Source organism: Myotis myotis, unplaced genomic scaffold, assembly GCF_014108235.1.
Source record: "Myotis myotis isolate mMyoMyo1 unplaced genomic scaffold, mMyoMyo1.p scaffold_m19_p_4, whole genome shotgun sequence".
NCBI lineage: Eukaryota > Metazoa > Chordata > Mammalia > Chiroptera > Vespertilionidae > Myotis > Myotis myotis.
This window is the reverse complement of record NW_023416346.1, coordinates 117,227,701-117,239,939: the sequence shown is the minus strand read 5'-3', so window position 1 is coordinate 117,239,939 and position 12,239 is coordinate 117,227,701. Positions and strand designations below refer to the sequence as shown.

At 37.9% G+C, this 12,239-nt stretch overlaps 1 protein-coding gene and 1 non-coding gene across 6 annotated transcripts in view; one reads left to right on the top strand and one right to left on the bottom strand.

The window, feature by feature from the left end:
- The window catches only part of POLA1 (DNA polymerase alpha 1, catalytic subunit), a 316,833-nt gene that overhangs the window by 80,514 nt on the left and 224,080 nt on the right, over window positions 1-12,239 (top strand). The gene's annotated exons all lie outside the window — the stretch shown is intronic.
- Window positions 5,913-6,020, bottom strand: LOC118654838. The gene has a single exon (XR_004967098.1). It is a non-coding gene; the product is annotated as a U6 spliceosomal RNA (small nuclear RNA).

Sequence of the window (12,239 nt, the reverse complement as noted above, 5' to 3'; positions counted from 1 at the left end):
GATTTACCTAAACAACTTCAATCCAAGATACTGATTTCTAACCTTGAGATTAATTTGTCAGTTCTAAAAGAAACTGAAGAATGGCCTCAGATAGTCCTTAGGCAGATGATATTGTTTTGTTAGTTTAGTATGGTGATAGAAAGCTTTTGTCCTTTGATGTCATAATTGTAGAAAAATATAACTTAAGAGTTGGTCTTGATTCATCCTCCTCATTTTACAAGTTGAGAAAGCAGGTGAAAGAATCTTCTCATAGAGGACGAGTGCCAGAGCTGGGATTGATTGATGATACAGTAGTTCACACTGGCATTACCGTGTGCGAGGCACTGTTCTAGGTGCTTTATATATAAACTCATTAACCCTTCAGAACAAACCTATGAAGTAGACATTTCTGTATGCCCATTTTACAGATGAGGAAATCAAGGTTATGTAGCCTATCCAAAGTCATGCAGCCAGTAAGTAGTAGTGGAGCTGGGATTTGAATCTGGGCAGTTTGGCTCCAGATTCTGTGCTCTTAACCACCTTACTAATGGTTGTAACATAATGTAATTGCCATCTTTTCTTAAGGGCAAAATAGTTGAATATCAGCCATTTCATGTGGTTTATTCTGATAAATTGAGATCCTTCCACAGCATGTCACCACTTTGCCACAATGAGTATTTGTGGTTATTAGCAATATTTGCTTATGCAGAGATTTTTCCTTGGCCCCAGCCAGCTGGAAAGAGATACTATTATTCTTTTTTCCACATTTGCATGCATCTCCACTGTGCATGTATCTCTTTTCTAACATACTCATTTTTCCATATATATATATATATATATATATATATATATATATATATATATATTTAGAGAGAGAGAGACAGACATTGAAAATGAGAGCGAAACATTGATCAGTTGCCTCCCACACACGCCCCAACCAGAGATCAAATCCACAGCCTGGGTATATACCCTGACCGGGAATTGAACCCACCACCTTTTGGTGTATGGGACGGCACTTCAACCATCTGAGATACACCAGCTAGGACCCTAATTGATGTTTTTTTACTTAAATTTTACAAACAGGCAGGATGAGACTGGCAGTGCCTATTCCCATATCATGCTGAATAGAAGTACTGAGAGTGGAAATCCTTGTTCCTGACATTAGGGGGAAGGCATTCAGTCTTGTAACATTAAGTATGTTGTCAGCTATAGGTTTTCTTAGATATCTTTCAAGTTGAAGAAATTTCTTGAGAGTTTTTTTTTGAGTCAGGATTGGATATTGGATTTTTTTCAAATGCCTTATTTTTTACTGAGATGATCATAGGTGTGTTTTTGTTTATTGAGATGATCATAGGGGTTTTTTGTTTTATTCTATTTTTAATTTGTTACTATTACTTATAGTGATTGCTTTTCAAATATTAAACTAACCTTGCATTCCTGGGAAAAACCCCACTTGGTCATGATATGCTATACTTTTAATATATTTTAAAAAAATTAGGGCCCTGGCTGGTTATCTCAGTTGGTTAGAGCATCGTTCTGATATGCTAAGATTAAGGGTTCAGTCCCTGGTCAGGGCAGATACAGGAAGTGACCAGTGAATGCATAAATAAGTGGAACAACAAATCAATGCTTCTCTCTCCCTGCCCCCTTCCTCTATCTCTCTCTCAAATCAATAAATTAAAAAAAAAATTGAGTTGCTTTTTTAGAATTTTTACATTTATGTTCACAAGGGATATTGTTGTCTTTTCTTGTGATATCTTTGCCAGTCTTGGTCAGACCAGAGTGATACTAGCCTCATAGAATGCCTTGGAAAGTATTCTCTCCTCTTCATTTTTCTGGGAAAGTTTCTGTAGAATTAATATTTTTTTCTTCCTTAAATGTTTGAAGTAATTCACCACTGAAGCTATCTGGGCCTGGACTTTTATTTGTGTAAATGTTTTAAACTATATATAGTGTTGTTCAAGTTATATTTCTTCTTGAGTAAGCTTTGGTTGTTTGTGTCTTTTAAAGAATTTGTATAGTTTATTGGCATGGAGTTTTTTATAATATTCCCTTTTTGAATTTTTTAAAAGTTGTAGAATTGGTAGTGGTGCCATCTCTCTCATTCTTTTTTTTAATTCTTAAAATTGATTTTAGACTGAGGGAGAGAGATACATTGATCTGTTCCCATTATTATGCATTCATTGATTGATTCTTGTATGTGCCCTGACCTAGGATCGAACCCGCAACCTTGGCATTTCAGGATGATGCTCTCACCAGTTGAGCTACCTGGCTATGGCCTCTCTCATTCTTGATATTGATAATTTGTGTCTTTTCTTTTCATCTTCTGTTGTGTCTGTCTTCTGGCTCTTCAGGCTACTGCTCTACACAGCACCTGTGGTGACTGCCCTCAGGCAAAAAGTTAGAAAAATGGGCCACTTGGTCCAGAGGTACCGTTGGCTTCCCTTTACTTTTGGCCTATTTTATGTTACTCTCTAGTACCTTCAGGTAGTTTCCCCCCCCCATCATCCAGAGGCTACAGTTGTTTTCTGTGAGAGGGTTTGTCTAGTGCTGGAAGCAGAATGTCGGGGCTTTTGGTTTTGTGACATTTTAGCCAATTGAGACATGTTTTAATAGCTGTATTCACAGTATAGAACTGGGTAACTTAGCAGCACTCTAGTCATTGTTACCTTTATTGGATTTGATATGAAATAGCTCAACTGGATATTTAGAATAAATTGTGGAGTTAGAGAAAGGTGAAAGGAGAAGTGTTGACTTAGCTCTTTTCAAAATGGTTTCAGTGGGAAAAACCATTATCACTTTAAAGAGTGAGCATTCTTGAGTACCGAATATGTCAAGCTTCTGAATGATTTTGAGTGCTTTTGCTTGTCATGGGGAAGCTTTTCAAGAGTAAAAGAATGGAAGAAAACATTTTTATTTCAGGTCTGAAAACAAAGCATTTCTAATTCCTTAATTATATCAAATGCATCAGTTTTAGGTCATATTAACGCTATGATACTTAAATGTTTTATTTGCAATGGACTTTATTTTCTGGCCATTTGATATATTGCAATTTGAATTGAAAGACACTAGGAGAAGTCATCTTAGGTCTCTGGATCTCAGCCTGATATTTACTGAACAGTACATGAGCCATGCACTGTTCTAGGCACAGGAGGTTCAGCGGTGAAAAAGGAGCTTATATTCTTAAAGGCTCAGAAATCTGACTCCTGGCACACTGTGCATGGTCAGGCTCACATGTACATGCCCTAATGTCAGTTTGTTCATTTGAAGTGAGAACTACAGCTGTTAATTAGACTGGCGAGGTTGAACTGAGAGATTAGTGCATTTTCTCTTTATAGACAAGCCACATGGGAAGCCAAATTACAATCACAAGGTTGCTTGGTGAGAATGGAATCAAAACAAAGGGACTTGGTTAGATAATCTATGATTAGGATACACCTGCCACACGGACTATTTGGGTTTCCCCTGAATAATGCTGAGCAGTAAAGCTTGACAATGTTTGGTTCTTTGGGCTCATTTCTATGGTGACCATTTTTCGTTGTTCACACAATTTTTTTAACTAAACTATAATCTAATTTACTAAATGACAAGCCACATTCTAGGCCTGCTTCCTAAGATTACACTTAGGTCACCTTTAGAAACATTTAGAGGTTTTCAAATTATGAGGCCTGGTATCACATAGACAGTCTCTTGGTTAATTTCAATAGTGTCGCCATATCCATTGTGCAGGTAGGTTTTACCCTGGCAGGGTGGCTTTTTCTCTTCTTTTTTTTTTGCCTTATAGTTGTGGTCTGGAAGGGATGTGTGAATCCCTTATAATTATCCTCTTGTCCTGCCAATAATTTATTTTTACTTTATTTAAATTTATAGAGAGTTACATTCACTTCTGTTTTTCTTTCTTTTTCTAAATTTATCTTTATTGTTTAAAGTATGGATGCCAAACCCTTGTTCTTAAAATCAATGACTATTTATAGTATTGTTTTAATAGGAAAAGCTAATCTGTCCTAACAGAGGTAAAATAAATTTATTTGAAAATGTAGGAAATACCTAAATTTAAACCCAGAAAGTCCTGGGACCCAAGCATATATGTTTGATTTTTTTAAAATTAAGGAATCTATACTAATAAAAGGATAATATGCAAATTAACCATTACTCTGCGATAAAGATGGCGGTACCCATAGCCACAAAGATGGCTGCGCCAGCCGGAGCAGGCAGGACGCTTGGCTTCCTTTGGGTGGGACACTTGGCTTCCTTTGGGCAGGATGCTTGGCTTCCTTCGTCACCCCAGCAACGAAGGAACTTAAACCTCCCACAGGCCCCAGCCAGCTGCCCACTGAGGGCTGGCTTCTGGGTGAAGGCCACAGAGCTGGGGTGGGAGGCGGCTCCGGCCTGGAACGAAGGTGGGGGACGGCGGCTAGAGTGAAGGCCTGGTCCCAGGTGCTGGAGGGAAGCTGGTGCTGGCAGCCAGGGGAAGGAAGGCCTATTCTTGCACGAATCTTCGTGCATCAGGCCTGTAGTATACTATAATTCCCTATAAAAGATCCAGGGAACCTGAAAGGTAATTGCCTTCAAGGAGTAATGGCACTATTTGAGGTATAATGGAGGAGACCCAAATTTTGGAATTGTGAGCCAATTTCACTTACCAAATTCTTATTATTTCCTCAAATATTACCTGTATATTAGCTGTCCACAGTCAGGGCTAAAGGACCACCCAGTTTACTGTTAAAAACAAACAAATGAGCCCTGACTGGTTTGGCTCAGTGGATAGAGCGTTGGCCTGCGGACTCAAGGGTCCCGAGTTCGATTCTGGTCGGGGGCATGTGCCTTGGTTGTGGGCACATGCCCGGTGGGGAGTGTGCAGGAGGCAGCTGATCGATGTTTCTCTCTCATCGATGTTTCTAACTCTCTATCACTCTCCATTGCTCTATGTAAAAAAATCAATAAAATATATTTAAAAAAAAAAACCAAAAAAACACAAATGATGTTAAGACCCAGTGACCACTGAATTTATACACATCAGTTCTCATGTTTTCACTAATCCAAATGAAGTGGTATCACTCTCTATACATCCACCAAAACCTATGGGCAACCAGCAAACCCTTGGCCAGTACCAGTTTGCAAGTTCCTTGAAGGCAAGAACTATAACAACAACAGTAGTGGTAGCAGCAATCATGATATGTGTATTGTGCTTATAGTTTTCACAGAGCCCTTTCACAGATAATAATTTGAATTTCATAGGTAGAATATATTAGGTGTCCTAAAAAATTTATACACATACTTTGAATAATTATAAAGCCAGTATTTATTAAAATACATTTCATTTTTAAAATTGGGCTATCAGCTGTTAAAGTGTATATACATTTTTGGGGACACCCTGTATAATGTATGTGTCTGTTACCATTTCTGCTTCCTAGCCAACCACTCTTTCCTGTTGTAAATTTTTGGCCTGAAAATTTTGAATTATCACAGTGCATTCTTTTACGGACAAATTTAGGTGTTCTGTGCAATTTTAGATTATACCGATAAGGCTTCTTAACACCTAGTTGATCATTTGAGATGAAAAGCAAAACTAAGATTCAGTGTCTGACTCTTTTGGGTGGGACTGTCTTTTAAAAGCCTCTGATTGATTTTCTAGTCAATAAAAATACAAGGCTACTCTACCTTTTTTTTTAGTCTCCATACCATTCCAATTAATAACAGCTTTTGGGGGCTATTTTATTTTTTGGATAGTTTATGCTTTTATTTTTTAAAAATATGTTTTTCCATTACAGTTGATGTTCAGTATTATTCCACATTAGTTTCAGGTGTACAGCATAACAGTTAGACAATTACACCCCTGATAATTCAAATATCCATCTGGCGCCATACATAGTTATTATAATATTGTTGACTATATTCCCTGTTGAACTTTATGTCCCTGTGACTATTTGCATCAAACACATGAATGCTTCACAAACTTGTCTGTCATCATTGCCACAGGGGCCATGATAATCTTTTCTGTATCTTTCTAGTTTTAGTAAATGTGTTGCCAAAGCAAGCACATACGAGCTTTCTTTATGCACATTACTTCTGTAGATATCAGTGTTCTAGATCTGAACTATACAGTATGGTAGCCATTAGCCACAGATAGCTATTTAAATCTGTTTTAATTAATTGAAATGAAATAAAATTAAAATTTCAGTTAGCCATAATTGCCACATTTTAGGTGCTCAATAGACATGGTAGCCACTAGCCATATCAATATTGGACAATACTGTTGTTCTAGAGAATCTAACTTCTATTTAGTTTTTTGGGGGACAGCTATCATATCATTCTGCCATTGTTTATAATTTTATCTGCAAGATTTATGTTTCTAAATACATTTAGAATTATGTTTCTAAATACTGAGTCAGTCTATCCTATATAATATCCTATATTATATCCTATATAATAAAAGCCTAATATGCAAATCAACCGAACGGCGGAACAGCTGGTGGAATGACAGGTCGCCATGATGTGCACTGACCGCCAGGGGCAGATGTTCAACGCAGGAGCTGCCCCAAGCCTGCAGGCCCCAGGTCAGCCAAGGTTGGTGCCAGTGGGGGCCTCCGATTGCATAGCTGGTTGCCCTGCAGAGGGAGGTGACTGGTGGCTGTGGCAGTAGGGGGCGGCGCCAGCTAGTGAGCAGGGGGTAGGGGCCCCCATCACCCCGCCAGTCACCTCCCTCACCCGCGGCGGCGGGGGACAGTTCCAGCAAGTGGGTGGCACCAGGCAAGTGCCAGTGGGGGCCCCCCTCCCCATAGTCCCGCCGGTTGCCCCACAGATTGGCCCTGATCGCAGGCCAGGCCTAGGGACCCTACCCATGCACGAATTTCGTGCATTAGGCCTCTAGTATGATATAAACTATGTGTTTAAAGTATGCTTTTAAAAAATATACATAGACTTTAATTTTCTTAGCACTTCCTATGTAACAGATCTTATAGGTAAGCAGCATTGGGAATTGCAATAAAAACTCATGTAATAATAAAAATGTCCAGTTTCTCTTCCCTTTTGTGGCTATGTGCAGAAGTACAACAGAAAGATTGGAATGTGATTCTCCACTACTTAGAAATGCGTAACCGTCATATAAGGAAAGTAACCGACTAACAATAATCTTAAAATGATTCGCATAGTTGAGATTCCATGATGCAAAAATATAGGTCAGTTGTACTCATCATATGAAATATCAGTTTGAGAATTTAGCTTAAAAAGGCATTTGTCAACTGGAGAATCTGTCAATTGTAAAGCTGATATTAAAAATTTGATATTACATGTTAGGATCTTAAATTAAGTGTTACGTGTTCAGTAAGATGTCGAGCATATCTCATTTACCCTTTCTTATTTTTACTTGCATATTTAAGTGGTGCAGGACTAAAGGAAAAATCCAGACCAGCATCCCAGGACTGTAATTTTTGCCAAGGGTGATTCAGGGAACTTCAGGTTTAAAGCTGCAGTATCCCATAATGTACTCAAATTAACTAGGACAGAACACTCTGAGAAATGTCTTCGATCCTTGCCTGTGTAAGAATGGTCTCCTGAGTGGCTGAATATAATGGAGAGGCCTATTTGCTGAAGGTGACCAGCACTGTGCCATGGTGAAGGATGGGATTGGATAGGTCTTGTTCAAGGTTTTACAGAGCAAGAGACATTTGGACACACTGAGTTCCAGATAGATGGAGAAGATTATGGATATGAAAGAAGTGATTACTTTTAAAAAACAAGAGCAAAACCCCACGAAACACTGGTAGTTGTTCTGTTAGTGTGATTCTATGCAATCAGATGTGTGTTTAATACCTTTTTCACTTTTAACAACCATCACTTTCTTGCAAAGTCAGTATTAGAACCTCAAAAGACAGCTGTTTTTTGTGGGGTTTTTTTAGTGGCCTTTCCACTAGTTGGGACATGTGTAATGTTCACAGAGAAAGCAGGTATTCCCCCTTTTATTTTTACATTCATTTTAGATACATATTCTTTGCCTAAGAAGCAGTTTGTTATGAACATGAGTATAGAAGAGAGGTTTTTATTCATACATATTTAAAGAACATCAGTAATAAAAACATTTCCCTAGCTGTGACAAAGAGCAGCCTTTGTTTAAGGGTTAGATATGTCTAAGGAAGTGACTCTTGTTAAGAACCAAGGAATAAAATATAATTCATCTTATCTTGCGTAAGGAAAATTGTCCTAACTTGCATGCTGCTGAGTGCCTAATTTACATTTAAAGCTGAAGTAATGAAGCCTTATTTTTTGCCAGAAACTCCCATTTCTTTCCCAAATATATTCTCTATTAGACAAAAAAAAGCTCATTATTCTGCATAGTAATGTGCATTTGCTGATGCAGAAAAGCAACATAACTCAGGATGAACGATTAATTTAAACGTATGTGCTCTTTTGCAGATAACTGAAATTATTTCTAGGACTCAAAAGGTGGGTTTGCAGGGCACACCAAAAAGAACAGCTTCGTTCTGGTGAATTGCAAAGGCAGGGCATAGTCCTTTCTCACCTAGAGGAGGAGGTTCCTGAAAACTCATGGATATAGAATTTAACTCTGAGGACTTTAGACTTCATGGAAACTAGTCACAGGGGGTCTGAACTTGAAAGTGGATCTATGGAAGCTCTTAGGAATAAATAGTATTTATAGTTAAATAAATCTTCTGAATATAATACAACTGACCCTTTCATTTATAATGTTTAATTTAGTAATAAAGAATACTAACTATTCATTTTCATTTACTATTCCTTGTTCAATATAAATTTTGTTTTGTTGCACATAATAAGTGTGCTTTGAGGCATTTTCCATCTCCCCTCGGCTGGTTTTCTATCTAGCTGTTCATTGCCTTTCTAATTTTCAACCTCAGAAGTTGTTGATGCCCATCTCCCTAGGGCTCCCCAACCCCCACTCCCACTCACGGCTGACTTTTAGATGCTATTGGTGTACAGTTTTGAGTCCCAAGTGTGCTTGCACTTACTTTCTTTTATTTTTCCTATGGCTTCATTCTAAAAATTTTTTATTCCTATTCTGCCATTATTAGCTTTTACCTTTCTTTCCTCTTCCCAACCCCAGCTCCATCTTCCTCTAATTATCCCCAACAGGATTGAATCATAGTTCATGCAATTTGCATGTGCTGAAATGGAATGAAATTTTTGAAGTTGCCCCCAAACTATACAGAAGTAAATTTGAGAATGTGCAAGCTCAGTTTAATAAGATTATATATGGGAAATTAGTGTAGTATCCTGCAAGTGTATATATGTATATGTGTGCTCTCAAACATTCTATGTGGCTATACATCTATACACCATAACCTAAGAAGAACTTGCAATTGTTAAAGCTACTCAAGAAATTCCAAAATTTCTAACATAGTTGGTGTTTGAGCAGAAGCAATCAATGTGTTTGCTATCAATCAGTGGCATAATCTATCATTTATTGAATATCACTTTGGATTTGTGAACAGATGGACTTATTTACAGCTTTTTGGAACCTAATTGGTTTTGAAGTAATAAAGGTCCCCTGTTATTCTAGCACAAGAGTTTCAGATCATAGATAACAGTCACCTGGTAGTTTCTGAAGCCACTGATCTGTGCCACCTATCGCCATTCTTTGGGCTTTGTGGCTGTCCAAATGGGGTGAGAATGCCATCGACCCTCCCTCCCAGTTGGCAATCATCAGACTTGGGAGGAAGCAAAAACAGCTTCTTACCAGAAAGGTGCTGGAACTTCTGTTTTGTGAGTAACTGTATTTTCTGTTAAAGCCATGGTGGTCATGTTGTATATTACATTTATTCGTGGGCTTTAGTTTTTGTTTTTGTCTTTTAGAAAAGATTACATACATGCTACATTCTTTAAATGTTTTAAGACGTAAACTGGGATGTTCTGATTTCCATGTTGTTTAGAGTTATTATCCCATGAAAGGACATACAGAAAGATAGTTGAGCTAATTTGGGATTATTTCACCCTAGTTTTGTATTTCCTATAGTGGGAATTTGAAGAGTTTTTCTTTTGATCATCAATATCATAGTTAAGATTTATTGACTACTTAATAAGGAGTAGCTGGATATTTGTACTGGTTTCAGAAGTACTTGGATGAGAAATATGAAAACTTAAAGATTGAGGCACTCTTGTAACAGAAAATATCAAAGCTACTGCCATAGTTCATCAGAAATCAGGAGAGAAAGAGAGTTATCGTTGGCCTGAATGAGCTGAAGTTCAAAGTAAGACTGTGGTCATTATTCATTACCTCTTTTCTTTCAAAACAGCAAGATTCTTGGGTTTCTGTGGACAAGGCTGCTTTTTAATGGCATGTTCTCCAAACAGCTGTTAAGCATTCCCCCTCCCCAATACCACAGACCACATCTGTTCCCACTGTTGATTAGATAGAGGGTAGAGAAAGAAGAGAGGCTGTAGCATGTGTAATTACCAGTAATTAATTCTTGTTGTGCCTCCTCATTTCCTTCTATTCTAACTCCACCTACCCTTCTTCCTGTCTCTGTTGTAAATTCTGTTTCATGTTGGCCACTTGTGGAGAATAATCTTGATGGGTATACAGCTGTTTTCCTAAAATTTTACATTCACCTTACAGTGAAGCTTTTCTTTTTCTTCTGGTGGCAGAATCTCTTGATGAAGCAGGGCAAACAAAATACTAAAGTTAGTGAACATATCTCTTGGGGCTAGCTTTCCTGCTTCCTTATGTTCTGTTTCTGTTGATTCTATTTTTAATTGTCAACAAATATTTATTGAATACATTCTCTCTTAACTAGTGCAGACTCTTGCAAGGCATGAATAAGTGTGAGGAAAACAAATGTAAGATATAGTCCTGGTCCTTAGCGTTTATATACAGTGTAATTAGGAACCTAAAATATGTATACAGAAAACTAATTATATAAGTTAGTATGTAATAATTACAAAATGATTGCCAAAATTGTTGATACTCTATGAGACAGATAGTGTTCTATTCTTTTTCTTTCTCTTTGGGATAAGGTAAGGCTAAAGAAAATATAAATTTGAGCATTTTTAGTTGCTATGTCACAATAAAAGAGATATATCACAGGTTTGCTCTTTAACGAAAGTTCATGGCATGTCTTCTTCACAAATTTTAAAAGCCTAGATTTTCAAGATGCGATGCTTCTTGTGTGTCTGTTTTCAGGAGCATTTTAAAATTGCTTATTTTTAAAATTTACAATAAATTTTAAAGTGTAGTTGCTGTATCAGTCAGGGCCCCAGCAGGAAAGAGATGACACTGAGATCAATAGGAGGATTTGATAGAGGGATTATTTACCAAAATGTGGGCACGGTACATTAAAATTGCAGGGCAATTGTGTGAACTCTGAGGCTAGTAATAGCAGGGATGTTACACTCTCAGGAGAAAAGGAGTGAGAGGAGGAGCAGAAACCTAATTTAAAAAGAGGTAGTTAGATGAAAAAGGTCTTCTGATCACAGGTGGATGGATCCAGCCAGCCTCTATGTGACCGTTCAGGAAGAAAGCTGGGGTCGTAAATGACCTTGTCTCACTTTCGTCCTGATCTATGCAGTGTTCCCGATTATCTAAACTCATCTGTAAATTAGGGGACAAGGGGAGCTTTTTGATGTAATTTATTAAATCAACCTTTCATCCCACAGAGCAGGGTGGAGAGTGGAAGTGGATAGGCAAAGGAAAGATACCTGGCACATTTGGAGACTTTGTAAATTTGCATGAGCATGAAAAATCCATCTTGGATAATATCCTCTGCTTTCACTAATCTTGATGATAATAGGCATATGTCTGGAAGCAGTATGTTTTATTTTTTAATTTTTAAAAAATATGTTTTTATTGATTTTCTAGAGAGAGGAAGGGGGAGAGAGAGAGAGAAATATCAATGAGAGAGAAACATCGATCAGCTGCCTCCTGCATGCCCCCTACTGGGGATCGAGCCTGCAACCTGGGCATGTGCCCTGACCAGGAATCAAACCAGAGACCTCGGTGCATAGGGCAATGCTCAATCCACCGAGGCACACCGACCGGGCTGGAATCAGTATGCTTTATGACAAATCAGTCACTTCTCAAGCATGTATACAGGGTATCATTGATGTAGGTTAGTAATTCTCAACTGGGGGCAGTTTTGCCCCCCATGGAAAATTTGACAACATCTGGAGTCATGTTCATGTATGGGCTTTATCATTAGGATCTCGTGGAAGGTAATAATGAAAGGAAGACAATTCATTTTCATTTTATTAGGGTAGTGCTCAGATGATTGTTGAAGAATCTAATCCAA